The following is a 17,866-nucleotide window of genomic DNA, read 5'->3' on the forward strand; positions in this document are numbered from 1 at the left end:
CCAAAAACACACAAGCAGGCTGGGAAATATGATGAACAGGCAGGAGTCAAAACACAGGGAAACCAGTAATGGTAAATAACGCTCAGAATTGCAGACTAGGCAGAATAAGACTTCACAATGAATGGTGTAAACAGGGAACTTAAATAGACAGAGATAATGTGAAACAGGTGGGTGAGTAATCAGTCTGAGCGGAGGGTTATGGGAAATGTAGTTCGTGAAGGGTTCATACTCTGGAGATGGCGACCTCTGGCGGCGTTCAGGAGAGATAGCAGGCGCTGCCGGTGTAACACCTGAACTGTTGTTTCAGTCCAAAAACAGTCATTATCTCAAGACCGAGGTCATCCACAGACTTGAGAATTCCTGTCTTGAGGGTAACTTTTCTTGCATTATCATCCCTGCCAAAAACAATTCTCAGAATGACTGGACTGGACATTTTCAGTTGATTTATTCTAGATAATAGAAAGATATTCATTAATACAACTAAATTCAGCTAAGCTATCCATACTGCAGCTTCATTTGCAGTTTTTGTAAAAAAATAAAAATAAAATAAAAAAAGATTTAAAAATAAATATACTTGTAATAGTCTTGTAATGTTACAGGTTTTAAGTGTTTGTAGGGTCATTGTTATAATGGCTGTGAATGCTTGCTGTGTTATGCACTGTAGGAGATCATTCTGATGTGTGATAAGTGTTTTGGTGGTTGTAGTAGTTTAGAAGAGAGATTGTGTCAAGCTGCATGTTGGATAAGAAAACTGTGTGAAGAGAAAATTCCCAGTATTGAGAAATGTGTGAAAATTATTTTAAACACTGTAAATGCCTAATACAATATTTAAACCTTATACTGTTTAAGGATGTGCCTTTTCAGGGTTACAATTCATCTGGCTCCAACCACATAGTAATAACTTGGATATTTATCAGTCAGCTTTTCAGGGCAATCTCTTTACCAGGTCAACTCAAAGGCTCTAAAATGTTTTCTATACCATTCACACAGTTCCTTCACAACAAAATTCAAACTGTTTTCAACAATGCATATTTACAGAATTTCAGTGAACTCTGGAAGGCCACCAGTTGACCCGAATGAAACTAGCATACCAGTTCTATTTTTGATCCCATTGCTAGTTACATTTTTAGCAAGATGAACCTCATTAATCCCTGGGTATTTCTGCTTAAGACCTGTCACTACTTCCTTGTTCAAGACATCCACAGTAAGTGTGGAGACATTAGTAACTTCTAATGTGGACTTCTTAAAGCATAAGGAATGGATAGAAAAGCAATCGTTTGCTGATGTTTTGGCTTCCATGCAGCGTGAGTGCAATGTTCCTGAAACAATTCCTTTCACAAGCAATAAAAATTTTTTAAAAAAAAGCTATGTCTCAAATCTCATGGTCCACTGCTCCACTTAAGGCCCCAAAAAAAAAAAAAAAAAAAAAAAAAAAAAATCATCTGAGGATAATGTTCAACATAGTGGTGTTTTGGAAAGAACTGTTAAATTCCTCAATAAATTCCTAAGGATGTCAGGCATCAGTAAAATCCAATGGTCATCTTGGTCACATAAAAACTGCAACTGGATTTAGGGCACTCAAGAATATTGGTTAAGACGTACTGCATAGCGCTGCACCTAAAGCAGGTACAAAAACAGAGCCCATAGTCTCCTAAAGTCTAAAATTATAAACATAAAATACTAGCTTTGGTTTTAAAGGGATAGCTCACCCAAACATGAAAATTCTCTCATCATTTACTCTCCCTCGTGCCATCCCAGATATATATGACTTTTTACGTCTGCAGAACACAAATTAAGATTTTTAGAAGAATATCTCAGCTCTGTAGGTCCATACAATGCAAGTGAATGGTGGCCAAAACTTTGAAAGTCCATACAACACATAAAGGCAGCATAAAAGTAATCCATAACCAGGGTTGGGAGGGTTACTTTTGAAATGTATTCCACTACAGATTACAGAATACATGCTGTAAAATGTCATTTGTAATGTATTCCATTAGATTACTCAAGGTCAGTAATGTATTCTAAATACTTTGGATTACTTCTTCAGCACTGGTAGATTTTTTCACTTGTTTTGACTATAAAAACTCTGCCAGTACAGTAAGACAAAATACATGTTAAAACTACATTCTCTGAAAAACCTAAATATCTTATGCAGTGTTGTTTCTAAAACAAGATAAATCAAATTTATCTTGTTTTAAGTATTTTTTGATATTTTTACAGGAAAACAATAAAAAAAAAAAAAATAAATATTATCAAGAATATGATTTTATCAAGAATATGATGATGTCTTACTAGAAAAAAAGAAATTATGATCCAACATGAATTTTCTTGATAAAAAAATATGAATGATCTGTAACAATTAAGACAATGTATTTACATGCATTCTATTAGTATGCAGGATACCTTTAAGATGCTGACCATCTCATGTGCATATGCGTATTATAATTTTATGTTTTGTGACGCTAATGTTTTGTTAATTTTCTCATGTATGAGAAGAGCATGCAGCCTGTGTATCTGCCATTAAATGTGTGGAATACAGACTTTTGCTATTTGGCTCCGTGATTTGTCAGACTAAACCATTTATCTCTGGGAAAAACGTTACAGTGTCTGGTAACATGTGCATGTAAAATGGCTAGAAATAGCATTCTAGCTTAGCGTAAAGCTGACAATTTACACAAGGTTTATTTCTATTTCTTGTGCTCCAAACTTGCTTCAGGCTTACTTCTCTGTCTGCTCGTATGAATGTAACACATCATAAGAAAGTGTTTCACTGCTGTTCAAATGCACTTTGGATCGCATCATTTATATGTATAAATGTTTTCCATCTGAAAGGACTAAATATTAAATGAAATAAATTACAATAAAATGCAAAGTAATCTCTTCAGTAATCAAAATACTTTTTGAATGTAACTGTATTCTAATTACCAATGATTTAAATTGTAACTGTAGTGGAATTTTGTATTTTAAATATGTATTCCTGTTACATGTATTTCGTTACTCCCCAACACTGTCCATAACACTCCAGTGGTTTAATCCATATATTCAGAAGCAATATGATAGGTGTGGGTGAGAAACAGATAAATATTCAAGTCCTTTTTTACTATAAATCTTCACCTTTGACCAGTCCTGACCAGTAGGTGGCAATATGCACGAAGAATGCAAATCACCAAAAACACAAGAAGAATGTGAAAGTGGAGAGTTACAGTAAAAAGGACTTAAATATTTTTCTGTTTCTCACCCACACTTATCAAATCACTTCAGAAGAAATGGATTTAACTACTGGAGTCTTATTGATTACTCTTATGCTGCCTTTTTTTTTTTTTTTTTTACCTTTTTGGAAATTTTGGTTACTATTCACTTGCATTTTAAGGACCTACAGAGCTGAAATATTCTACTAAAAATCTTTGTTTGTGTTCAGCAGAAGAAAGAAAATCATACACATCTGATATATGTATCAAATCAAATCAGATAGATATAAAAGCTTAAATATAACCAGTCACATGCACTTTTACATAAAATAACAATATCTTTTTCAGTATTGTGAGACATTAGAGGCATCTTTGGAGTTTTGGGCCTAAAGACAAATAATTTTTATAGCATGATTTTCAATTAAACTGCTCAATGAGGACAGCATAATACAAACTATTTTTATTATACAAAGTTATACAAATAAAAATGACTTGACTTTTATTTTTGAGGAAGACAAGTAGAAATAATTAACCGGAACGAAAGGGCAAACGAGGGCAACAGGTAAGGAGAACTGTACATGGGGAAAATGGTAAAACCAAACAAAAGCTATGTGCTAAAAAAGTCAAACAAAACAAACAGGGTGGCAGATGCTAAAGCAAGTGAATATCTTCTATTCAATGCTGTTTTATTTAAATCTATAAGTGACAAGAACCTCAATATGATGGCGCCGCGGATGGCTGCCTCGGTGTGGAGCTCCTCAGTTCTTTTGTTGTTTTTGTTTGTTTGTCCTGTGTTTAGTAATCTTTTTCCAGTCAGTTTGACCAGAGACGAACTGCTGAACATTCAACAGTATATACCAGACAATCTTTTCCCGGTTTTCGAATATTCAGACGTTTTGCTGGACATTTTAGTTGGAGGCGCAGCTCTGCTGTTCAAGAGACACAGGCGAGGGAGACGAGCCGGTGCGCTTGTCAAACTCTGTCGGCGCGGATTTCGAACAGCGCTGCTGAGTATTCACTTTGCGAATCTCCGCTCTCTTCCTAACAAATTGGACGAACTACATCTCCTCACCTGCACAAACAAAGACTTTTCAACCTCTGCTGCCCTGTGCTTCACAGAAACCTGGCTGAGTGAAGCCATTCCGGACAGCGCATTACATTTGCTGGGCTTCAAGCTGTTCAGAGCGGATCGCATCGCGGAGTTAACGGGGAAAATGAGAGGCGGTGGAACATGCTTTTACATCAATGAAAATTGGTGTACAGATGTAACAACGTTAAAGAGGATGTGCTGTCCTAATTTGGAAGCGTTCTTTATTAACTGTAAGCCATTTTACTCTCCACAGGAGTTTACCTCGTTTATTCTGGTGAGTGTGTATATCATGCCAAACGCGTGTTTGAATGCGGCGCTGCAACAGTTGGCTAATCAAATCACAGACACGGAACAACAATTCCCGGAGTCAGTTATTATTATTCTTGGGGATTTTAACAAAGTAAATCTCACACGTGAACTGCCCAAATACAAACAGCACATTACATGCCCCACCAGAGACAGGAACATACTGGATCATTGCTACACAACAATAAAGGATGCATATCGCTCTGTCCCTAGAGCAGCTTTGGGACTCTCTGATCACTGTCTGGTTCATCTTCTTCCAACCTACAGGTAGAAATTAAAATCAACCAAGCCAGTAGTAAGGACTGTAAAGAGATGGACCAATGAAGCAGAGCAGGAACTACAAGCCTGCTTCGATTGTATGGATTGGGGTGTTTTTGAGGCTGCAGCCACAGACCTGGATGAGCTCACAGATACTGTTACGTCATATATCCGTTTCTGTGAGGATATGTGCATTCCTACTAGGACTTATTTAAAGTTCAACAATGACAAACCGTGGTTTACAGCAGAGCTCAGGCAGCTTCATCAGGCCAAAGAGGATGCTTACAGGGGTGGGGATAAAGTCTTGTACAATCAGGTCAGGAACACACTGAACAAGGAAATCAGAGTGGCTAAAAGAAGATACTCTGAGAAGCTGAAAAACAAGTTTTCAGCTAACGACCCTGCATCAGTGTGGAGTGGCATGAAACAACTCACAAATTACAGGACTCCTACCCCAACATTGTAGGGAACCAACAACTGGCTGACGACCTGAATGTGTTCTACTGCATATTTGAAAGGCCCAATCTCACACCCCACACCCACTCTGACCTTCACTTCACACAAACACCAACACCTCCTGCAACCCCCCTCCTCCCCCCTCCTGCTACTCAACCTGCACTTAAATTCTGTGAAGATGATGTGAGCCGCGTCTTTCGGAAACAAAAGATGAGGAAAGCTTCAGGCCCAGATGGCATCTCACCAGCGTGTCTTTGATCCTGTGCTAACCAGCTGGCCCCCATCTTCACACAGATCTTCAATAGATCACTGGAGCAGTGTGAAGTCCCATGCTGCTTCAAATACTCAATCATTATTCCTGTCCCAAAGAAACCAAAAATCACTGGACTTAATGACTACAGACCTGTCACCCTGACGTTTGTGGTCATGAAATCATTTGAGAGACTGGTGTTGGCCCACTTGAAGAACATCACTGGACCCTATCTAGATCCCCTTCAATTTGCTTATTGAGCAAAGAGGTCTGTGGATGATGCAGTCAACATGGGATTGCATCATATCCTGCAACATCTGGACAGACCTGGGACATATGCAAGGATCCTTTTTGTGGACTTCAGTTCGGCTTTCAACACCATCATCCCAGCTATACTCCAGAATAAATGACACCAACTCTCTGTTCCCATGTCTATCTGTCAGTGGATTACCAGCTTTCTGACGGACAGGCAGCAGCTTGTGAGACAGGGGAAACTCACTTCTAGCACCTGTACAATCAGCACTGGTGCCCCTCAGGGATGTGTGCTCTCCCACTACTCTTCTCCCTCTACACCAATGACTGCACCGCCAAGGATCCCTCTGTCAAGCTCCTGAAGTTTGCAGACGACACCACTGTCATCAGCCTCATCCGAGATGATGATGAGTCTGTATACAGAAAGGAGGTTGAACAGCTGGCTGTCTGGTGCAGTCAAAACAACGTTGAGCTAAACACGCACAAAACGGTGGAGATGATTGTGGACTTTAGGAGGAACACCCCAACACCGATCCCCCTCACCATTCTAAACAGCACTGTGGCAGCAGTGGAGTCATTCAGGTTCCTGGGCACTACCATCTCACAGGACCTTAAGTGGGAGACCCACATTGATTCCATTGTGGAAAAAGGCCCAGTAGAGTTTGTACTTCCTTCTCCAGCTGAGGAAATTCAGCCTGCCACAGGTGCTGCTGATACAGTTTTACTCAGCAGTCATTGAGTCTGTCCTCTGCACTTCAATAACTGTCTGGTTCAGTTCAGCTATGAAATCAGACATCAGAAGACTACAAAGGACAGTTCGGACTGCTGAGAGGATTATTTGTTGCCCCCTGCCCCTCCCCTGTTGATTGTTTTTAGTACCCATTCGGAAATGCCCATAAGGGCTCGCCACGCGTCCGCGTAATGGGACAGAGGGCAATTTGGTTTATTCATTGTATGATATAATGCGCCGCTCACCATTGGGTAGCAGTTGTGCATAATGTGTGGGCTTTGAAGTGGGAAAGAGCTCTTTATTGAAAAAGTGTGAGCACCTCATGCATGTGCAACTAGCGCTGTAGACTTTTTTGCATTCTTTATTGCATGTGATTGAATGTGAGACACAGAAACAACATATTGAACAACATTTTGAACAACAATATTCCTTTCCCATCAAACAGCAGTGGGGAATAGGGGAACGGCATTGTGTGTCTCCAATCGAGCCTTCTTCGGAAACAGCGAGCTCTGCATTCCGCTTCATAGGGCTGTGCCGTCAGGAGCGCTTTTACTGCGCAGGGGGGTTCCCCTCTGTGCAGGGCTTGCACTGAGGCGGCTGCCTTCATTTGGCTTGTGTCGCTTTACCAGCGGCTTGGCGGAGACATTTGCTGGCACTGAGGCAGCAGGCGTGAGGTTTTTAGCCGGGCACTGGCCCAAGACAGAGCGTGAGTGTGTCGGTTGTGATGAAGTACTGCTCCGTTTTGGGATAAAATGTCTCATAGCCTGTGAGTGATGCTGAGTCGTGACATAGTGTTTAGCAAATCTATCCACAGAGCCACCGAAAAGGATGGCTGGAGACACCAGAGCATCAAATAGAGTGGCTTTTTCTGCTCCACGCATTTCCGTGAGGGTCAGCTAGATGTGACAATCAAAAATCACCAGGTTGCCCATTGACTTGCCAATGGCCTGTGCAGTGATATTTGTGGCTCGCAGCGCTAAGTCCGTAGTGGTGCGGTGCTCTTTGAATGTCTCTGGATCGTAGCCTTGCTCGTCCATTTGCTTGAGGAGCTTATCTTGGAAAACTTGGAACACCGCCATTGCGTGGAGTGCTGAACCAGCTTGGCCCGCCGCTGAGTATGCTTTTCCAGCCAGTGTGGACATCAGTCGCTACTCGCAGGGAAGAGATGTGCCGCTACTGCCTCTTCCACAGGCAAGGTTGGGGAGAAACGAAATACAAGTAAATGGAATATGTATTTAAAATACAAAATATAAGTAACTGTATTCCACTACAGTTACAATTTAAATCATTGATATTTAGAATACAGTTACATTCAAAATGTATTTTGATTACTGAAGAGATTACTTTGCATTTTATTGTCATTTGTTTCATTTAATATTTAGTCCTTTCAGATGGAAAAATGTATACATATAAATGATGCGATCCAAAGTGCATTTGAACAGCAGTGAAACACTTTCTTATAATGTGGTATATTCATACGAGCAGACAGAGAAGTAAGTTTGAAGTAAGTTTGGAGCAGAAGAAATAGAAATAAACCTTGTGTAAATTGTCAGCTTTACGCTAAGCTAAAATGCTATTTCTAGCCATTTTACATGCACATGTTACCAGGCACGATCATATTTTTTTATCAAGAAAATTCACGTTGGATCATAATGTCTTTTTTCTAGTAAGACCTTTGATATAAGGGCAAATATTGTATTCTTGATAATAATCTTTGTATTGTTTTCCTGTAAAAATATCTAAAAATCCTTAAAACAAGATCAATTTGATTGATCTTGTTTTAGAATCAACACTGCATAAGATATTTAGCTTTTTCAGAGAATGTATTTTTAACATGTGTATTTTGTCTTACTGTACTGGCAGAGTTTTTATAGTCAAAACAAGTGAAAAAAATTTACCAGTGCTGAAGAAGTAATCCAATATGTTACTGACCTTGAGTAATCTAATGGAATAAGTTACAAATTACATTTTCAGCATGTATTCTGTAATCTGTAGTGGAATACATTTCAAAAGTAATCCTCCCAACCCTGTCCACAGGGGGTAGTTGGGCATATCCTTTGTCTTCCTCATGGTCCACTTTAGTGAGGAGTGTGGAATCGCTGTGCAAACGAGCTGAATAGGGCGCGCACCAGGATTTTGTCAGTTCGTTATGAACTTCTGGGAAGAACGGGGCAGATCTGCAGAATGCGGTCACTTGACGTTGTCTGGACTGCAAGAAATGCGATTTTTCAGGTTCTATATATACACAATATCAGCAATAGCTTATAAGGATACAAAACTCCTGCCGAAGCACTGCGGAGAATCAGGATGCTGAAGTGGCCAGTTCACCAGCGAAGCGTCAAGTGGCGAGGTGAAGTTAATGTTCGCTGGAAAAAGTAGTTATTGTAGAAAGGTTTCAACTAGGTCATGTAGAAGGACACTCCCCAGCAGCGTCAGCTTAAGTGACGCAATATCAAGTGTACTGAATCATAGAGGAACAGTGTTTGCAATCCATTTTACTTCTATTATATGACATATTTCTGAGTGAAACCACGTATTCAACTAGAAGAAATGTAGACTAGGTCTTACTATGCACTGGGAATTAACTGGATTGTGTAAAGTGGGTTTACATGCCAGATGGAGCAAGGTGGTTTGTAATGTCAACCTAAATAAAGGTTGTTTCAGAGGTGGAGTATTGTACTGCATTTTGATAAAAGATTCTGAAGGCAAATTTTTTATTTGTATTTTCTTTAAAGTTGGAATCATAATTTTGATGAATTGGGAACAATACGATATTGTTATTGATATAACCAAGAACATGCATTAAGAAGGAATATAGGGCAATTTTTACATTAATTTTGACTTTAATGCCTGAGATTTACATGCATCTCTCTCAAGTGCACCTCGAAATAAAAAAGTTTGTACATTAACAACTTGATTCAGCAAATTATTATGTGTAAGGTAAGTATGTGGCCCTTTGATGTTGTCCAGAATGCATCAGGATATATTAGCTCTAATGCTACAAATCAAATGTGGTTTCAGTGATTTGATCACAAAATGTTCAAAAAGGCCAAACAAAATTGAATGACATACCCATGGCTCCAAAAGTGACAAAGCGATTTTCCTGAGGGCTGATGTGCTTGTCGTAGGGGTGGTTTCCATACATGTGAGCAGCACTGCTGACTAACTACGTCACGTTGAGGAAAATGGTGTAGCACAGGACAGAGTCCAGGAAATATGAGTTCCACAAGCTCTCTCCCCAGAAGTACCATGGTACCAGTGTGGGCAACAGGAAACACATCACCACAACGGATGTCTTATAGTACCTGAATCAAATGTAAGATGCTTTAATGTGTGAAAGGAATGCAATTTTACAGTTTTTATTACAAATGACTGAACCTGTTTATTATAGAACTCTTATGAAGCAATTATTAACTCACAGTAAATCAACCCTATCTGAAGCTAAAACATATTTCAGACCTGAAGAAAATGGAAAACATTTCAAACAGCTCTCTGGAATACTTTCTGATTGATCAGTTGTGCCATCCAGTTGTCAAATAATAGGTCAAAGGAATAAAATGTTAAATCAGAGCCTATTTACATGCACACATATACACTGTTTACTCCCAAAAATCAGCTTATTTAAAAAATCAGACATAGCACGAAATCTGCATTTACATGAACATGAATGGTGGTTTAGGTGTTTACATGCATCATGAAATCGGGGTAAAGGCCATAAATGGGATAAAGTGTCGATCAGTTAATGACCTTCCACCAATAAAGGAAAGCCGTTTAAAACCAATGATTTTCAGGTGTGAGCTTCACTAATATAAGGCGGAGTCAGACGAAGCACGCATTAGGGTGCCTACACACTAGAGTTAACGCTGCGTCAGAGAACGCTATGAACGCGTTGCTTTCAAAGAGTATGGTGCGTTGGAAGGATGGAGAGGGAAAACGCAAAGGTTTCCAATAGTGAAGCTCCATCAAAACTTGAAAACATTTAAACTTTTCCTGCAACAAACTCTGGTGTAAGCATCCGTTGACCAGTGGAAATCTGGAGAGGCGGGACTAAACGTGCTGTAAAATTGAAAAAAACATGGCAGACAAACTCAAACATGCGGTGTATTCATTCCCTGTCCTCTATTATCTTTCTCTGTCAGACTAAAAAGATAGTAATTGTGGAAAGAGTGCCTGGAGAAGAGTTTCAATTTTTACTGGTACATTTTCATTAATGTATATTTTAATTAGCCATCTCTGTCTGTGACCGCCTCTTCCCTCTGTGGTACAAGCCTTCCAAACTGACCTTTTGCACTCCCATGCGCCAGACACTCCGTTTGAGCTTTCCTAGTGTGTAAGCGCCTTTAGCGTCTCTCAGCAGGGGATTGTTAATCACTTGACTGTTGGGACTCCCTGCTGAGCTGGTTCCAGAAACAAAGAAACACATCAAAACTGTTAGAAAAAATCATTCTGTCTTGTGTTCTCATCAAGTGACCAACAAGCTTCTTCTTTTACTGAAGAATTGATCTGAATGTTTTCATTGCACTCAGCTGCATATCATCACAAACGCTGATTGTAATCCACAGTGATTCTGTTACCAAACGTTTTTCCTGCCATTTTTCCTACACTGGAATGACATCAGAAAGCGGAGCCACAACAGTCTGTTTTTACTGAACGTTATTTCTTTACTCACTGAAAGCTGCATATGGATGTACACATTCTACGGCAAGCCCCGAGGGGATAAATACACAATAGTGATGTTTGGTTCATGAACGAATGGGTCTTTTTGAACAAATCTTTTAAGTGAATGAATTGTTCTCGTTCACCTCCATACACTGACTCATATTTCTCGTTCACTGATGTTTCTCTCTTTTTGCTCTATTTTGAGCTCTATTTTGAAGCACTAATCTACTTTGGTGGCTTTTCATGTCTGTTAAAACTGACTATAGCATGAGCCAATAGCATTCGAGTGCAGGCTGTAAGGCAGCATATCACTGGTTTGACTCGCTGAACGAATACGTCCCTTCACTGAACCAGTCGAGTGGTCATTTGAGTCTGAACGAGATGAGAGGTGTCATTCATGAACAAACTGAATGTACTGGTAAACTCATTCATGAACGAAATGAACAACTCAGTCATCTCATTCGTGAATGAGGATCTGCTGAACGACTGTATGAGAGGAGGCATGTCGTTCATTCAGTTTGGCATGTGAGTCAATCGTGTTCAGAGAAAGGGGTGAAATGCACTTAGGAAAAGGTTACAGGGACTGCATATACAAAACAATCCCCAATTTATGAATGTGTAAAAATGACTGAAGACCATACAGTCAATATGACATGAACTACAGATGGAAATGTTGTGCTTTCATGCACAGTGTAAGATATTCAGGCTTTTCTTGAACTTGGCAAAAATTGAGCCCAGCATTTGACAAAAAATAGGGAAAATAAGATCTACTATTTGTGGTGAAAATGGTTATTGTGTTTGAACTCTATTTTTAAGTGTCTTCGTATATTTGCAGAGATGCAAATTCCATTTGCATTGCTTTTAAAGACTAACTATAGCATGAGCCAATAGCATTGGAGAGCGGGCTGTGAAGGAGCATATCATTGGTTTGACCAGACACTTCTTAGCAGAGAATTTCTGCTTTCGGTTCAATACAATTACTTAAAAGAAGGTAATTTGGCACCATCTACAGGCGCAAAGGCTTAACTTGAAGAAATGGTCAATGAAAGAGTCAATGAACAAATCTGTACAAATCTTTTTGGTGAACAGAATCAAAAGAATCGAGTCACTGAAATGAATCAAATTCCCCACAACTAATACACATTCACAAGTTATGTTACTCCATTAATCGCACACCTGGGTTGTTTAGAGATTTATGAACATGGCAATTGCACTCGGATTCGCACCAAAACAATCAGTCCGATTTCAAGTTAGCTTTGGAACAGTTCGCTTATGGATATATCCCTGAAAAAACCAGTAACATACCCGATGGATCTGCAGAGAAGAAATCTCTAGGTCAGCTCGTCATGTAAATTCATCATCAAAATGCGGATATAGTCTTTTGGCGACAATAAACAGACACAGGTTAGATGGCGACAGCAAATTTATGACAGAAATAAACATGGCTTCACTCATTTAGTGTGTATAACATATGTGTGTGTGTGCGCGTGAGAGGGAGAGAAAGAGCTCCGTGACCAAGAGAACAGGTACTTTTCAATGCAGAAATAAAGCAAAAGCAAGAAATGATGGATAAAAATAACCACAATGGAAATTTTACAACTCATACTCATCCATGTGTTGGATAATGTTTATCTGTTGAACAACCTCTGACTGGAATGTGCATTCTGTACCATGCGGTGGTGTTTTGCATAACCGTGACAAACATTATTCAGATATTTGTACCCTTTGACACATGTTTACAAGTATATAATTTTAACTGGTACATCGATTTATGAGCTAAATCATCTAAATTAAGAAAATGCAACATTGTAACTATTTTATCCCATTTCGGAACAAATCAAGCAAGCTATAGGTCTGAAAACGCCCTAAAATTTACTCTTTTACAATTTTTTATGCTCACACGGCACTCCTGTTGTTATTTTGGCAAACTCTATGTGAGAGAGAGAGATGTTTGTCAGCCCTCCACCATTTTTTATCATCAAGTGTGTCATACTTACGACTGAAGAGAGCGAGATCGAATTGTTTGGAGTCTGATAGTGTGGCACCAGTTTAATGCATTTACATGACTACATACGTTGTAGGCTTATTAACCCTCCTATAGTATTCAGTCATTTTTTACTGAATATTTTTTTCCTAATTTCATAAAAAGGGTTTCCATTCTCTGAGAAGTACAAGACTTGGTGACTTTTCCTCCATTTGCCATCTTAACATACAAAAAATAATAGTAATAAATTGGGCTTGATTAGATAAGTCTAAGTGGTTTTATAAAAAAAAAAAAAAAAAATTATTCGCGGTCAAAATTGACCGACCATTGAAAATGAAGGGGAAAAAACAAAAAACAGAGCAATTTTTTTGTTTTTTATCTGTTAAATACAATCAGTAAATCAGCCACAATGCAGGAGAGAGAGAGAGAAAAAAAAAAAAAAAGACAAAACCTCCTCAGTCCAAAACATACACACCCACTCAAACACACTTACACACACAAACACACACACACAGATGAACTGCTGAGACTATAACACAGAGCTTTTTGTACATAATAAATTTAAAAAAAAATTTTTTTTAAAAAATTTAAAAAATAACTCACAATGCTAAACACACACACACAAAAATAAAGAGATGGGACGATAACACACTCACAGTGCAGAACACAAACACCCACACACACATACACACACACACACACACACACACACAGAGAGAGAGAGAGAGAGAGAGAGAGAACCAGGGCATCAAAAGCTCAACAGTTTTCCAGCTGATGACAGCAATCTGACACACTCACTCACTCACCCACCCACCCACACACACACACACACACACACACACACACACACACACACACACACACATTTACAAAATACATTTTTACTATAGAAAGTTTGAAATTGCAAAATGTTTACTCTGATTCTTCTGTTTTATACTCTAATTTAATTTTCCAGATCATTTCTGTTTATTGATGTTCATTCTCTTGACATTATTATGCATTTTCTTTGAGTTATTAAATATTTTTGTTTGAAATCAATTATTGGTAGATAAATGCTTATTCGGTGTCTTCTCTTTGTAACACCATGGTCAGGTTTAATTGCAAGCATAATGACGTTAACTGCAAAAACTGACACTTCAAATCAATTTTAAAATTCTAAACTTTGACAGATAATAGTTTGATAATGTATAAAAATATATCCAAATGCATATCTTGTGATAAAATATAAAATTAGAATACAACAAGCCATCAGACTACACAGTAAGTGGCAACAGCCATCTACTGGCAGTTACTAGCATGATATGGTTTTTGTTATTTATATTTTGTTCACCAGCTGGCAGCAATCTGCCTCAAATGTATGTCACACTCTCATATTTTCTTCATGTTTCAACTTATAGAAGTGTAGGTTCTGAATTTAATTAAATTTTTCCAAAATGTGCTTATTTTTATATGAAAATGAATGGTACATTTCTGAAATTCACATATAAATAAGATCAAAATAGCATTAAACCCCAAAAGAAATGCATAATTTTATTGTTCTTACTTCAGGGAAGAAGAAATGGCATCTGACCCTTTTGATCAAAAATTACCACGAATACCAAAGGGAGGTGCCATTTTTCAATACCATAAGAGGGTTAAGCATAATCGGTGTAAGAACATACATGTAAATGCCCACAATCTAGGGAAAAAGTGATATTTCACTGGTCATCTGGGTATTGAGTCATCTTCTTATCCCTCTGCAATCTCTACAAGTAAGCTAATAATATCATTTCAACTCAAATCAATATTTCATGTCCATTTATTTGGCAAGTAATATGGTAATGAACAGGACAATGATCAGTTAGACACTTATTTTCTCAATATTAACATAACAGTTTCTGAGTTCTGAGTTCAAAAGTCAATTGAATTCGGTGTTTCTAGAGACTGTGCGGCCTGTTTCTATGTGCACAATAACGCAATTTCAACTCAAATCAATATTTAATGTCATTTACTTATTTATTTGGTAAGTAGCCATGTAATAAGCTGGATAATATACACTGAGTGTACTCAGGGTTGGGGTCCTGACCACCCTCTCTTGATATATTTTGCAATATTTTTCCCCTGCTCAATGGACATTACTTATTTAATAATAAATAATATTTTGCCATTCTAAACAATTATACATAATTTTGAGTTTAAAAGTGGGTCAGTAACATTCAAAATGGTTGGTGACATTACATACTCATGGTGGACTTACTTTCTCTGAAATACAACATCAGCATCAGCCAACAGGTCACTGAAGTCCAGCCTGCAGCCTCTCTCAACAACATCCCTGTGCTTCTGCACAAATAGCCAGCCGATATGCGCAAAGAAGAATCCTCGCTTTGCGTTGTGCGGGTCTGCGTCTGTCTCTGAGTACTTATGGTGCACTCGATGATCCCATGACCATTCAAAGATGTCATTCTGTTGGACAAGATATGACAGCTATGTAAAGTCTTGCACTATTATTTGTCTGGAGTGGCAACAGGTGGAAAAGTCACAGAATGAGCATTATATTAAGGATATTTAAATGCAGTTGTTGGGGTTGGAATGACATGAGAGCAAGTAAACAATGACAGAATTTTTATTTTTAGGTGAACTGGAGCTCCACATGTGTTTTTGTCTTGTCCTCACCTGAAAGGCCATTGAGTTTGCAGCAGCCAGAAAGATTCTGAGAGGCAGTTTGGCTTTATAAGACCTGTGGCTCCATAACCGATAGGCTCCTGCAGTAATGCCCAGTGATGTGACTACGAAACACACGTATGCTGCAAAAACACAGTACACAACAGTGTAGTCAGCATGCACTTGCTGCACAATCCTGTTATGAGAAGGAGCATGCTGGGTACAGCTGGTTTACAGTAGCTTTAAATAGGCAGCCTAGAGTGCATTAATAAAACTAAGTGCCTGGGGCATCAAACTGACTCACTAAACCCAACTGTATAGTGATAATACAAGATTGACTCATACTGCACACATGTACTGGTGACCCAGTGCAGGCATAGTGATGCATGTACAGGTGCATCTCAATAAATTAGAATGTTGTGGAAAAGTTCATTTATTTCAGTAATTCAACTCAAATTGTGAAACTCGTGTATTAAATAAATTCAATGCACACAGACTGAAGTAGTTTAAGTCTTTGGTTCTTTTAATTGTGATGATTTTGGCTCACATTTAACAAAAACCCACCAATTCACTATCTCAAAAAATTAGAATATGGTGACATGCCAATCAGATAATCAACTCAAAACACCTGCAAAGTTTTCCTGAGCCTTCAAAATGGTCTCTCAGTTTGGTTCACTAGGCTACACAATCATGGGGAAGACTGCTGATCTGACAGTTGTCCAGAAGACAATCATTGACACCCTTCACAAGGAGGGTAAGCCACAAACATTCATTGCCAAAGAAGCTGGCTGTTCACAGAGTGCTGTATCCAAGCATGTTAACAGGAAGTTGAGTGGAAGGAAAAAGTGTGGAAGAAAAAGATGCACAACCAACCAAGAGAACCGCAGCCTTATGATTGTCAAGCAAAATCGATTCAAGAATTTGGGTGAACTTCACAAGGAATGGACTGAGGCTGGGGTCAAGGCATCAAGAGCCACCACACACAGACATGTCAAGGAATTTGGCTACAGTTGTCGTATTCCTCTTGTTAAGCCACTCCTGAACCACAGACAATGTCAGAGGCATCTTACCTGGGCTAAGGAGAAGAAGAACTGGACTGTTGCCCAGTGTTCCAAAGTCCTCTTTTCAGATGAGAGCAAGTTTTGTATTTCATTTGGAAACCAAGGTCCTAGAGTCTGGAGGAAGGGTGGAGAAGCTCATAGCCCAAGTTGCTTGAAGTCCAGTGTTAAGTTTCCACAGTCTGTGATGATTTGGGGTGCAATGTCATCTGCTGGTGTTGGTCCATTGTGTTTTTTGAAAACCAAAGTCACTGCACCCGTTTACCAAGAAATTTTGGAGCACTTCATGCTTCCTTCTGCTGACCAGCTTTTTAAAGATGCTGATTTCATTTTCCAGCAGGATTTGGCACCTGCCCACACTGCCAAAAGCACCAAAAGTTGGTTAAATGACCATGGTGTTGGTGTGCTTGACTGGCCAGCAAACTCACCAGACCTGAACCCCATAGAGAATCGATGGGGTATTGTCAAGAGGAAAATGAGAAACAAGAGACCAAAAAATGCAGATGAGCTGAAGGCCACTGTCAAAGAAACCTGGGCTTCCATACCACCTCAGCAGTGCCACAAACTGATCACCTCCATGCCACGCCGAATTGAGGCAGTAATTAAAGCAAAAGGAGCCCCTACCAAGTATTGAGTACATATACAGTAAATGAACATACTTTCCAGAAGGCCAACAATTCACTAAAAATGTTTTTTTTTATTGGTCTTATGATGTATTCTAATTTTTTGAGATAGTGAATTGGTGGGTTTTTGTTAAATGTGAGCCAACATCGTCACAATTAAAAGAACCAAAGACTTAAACTACTTCAGTCTGTGTGCATTGAATTTATTTAATACACGAGTTTCACAATTTGAGTTGAATTACTGAAATAAATGAACTTTTCCACGACATTCTAATTTATTGAGATGCACCTGTATAAACATGTTTGCATACAAAAGTTTGTACACACTTCACAAGGGGAAAGATGTTTGTGCACGTCTAGAACACTGAGGGT

At 38.9% G+C, this 17,866-nt stretch overlaps 1 pseudogene; it reads right to left on the minus strand.

Annotated features, from left to right (window-relative positions):
* Positions 1 to 321: 321 nt before the first annotated feature.
* Positions 322 to 17,612, minus strand: LOC127432693 (stearoyl-CoA desaturase 5-like; annotated as a pseudogene).
* Positions 17,613 to 17,866: the final 254 nt, after the last annotated feature.

Source organism: Myxocyprinus asiaticus, chromosome 42 (assembly GCF_019703515.2).
Source record: "Myxocyprinus asiaticus isolate MX2 ecotype Aquarium Trade chromosome 42, UBuf_Myxa_2, whole genome shotgun sequence".
Lineage (NCBI taxonomy): Eukaryota > Metazoa > Chordata > Actinopteri > Cypriniformes > Catostomidae > Myxocyprinus > Myxocyprinus asiaticus.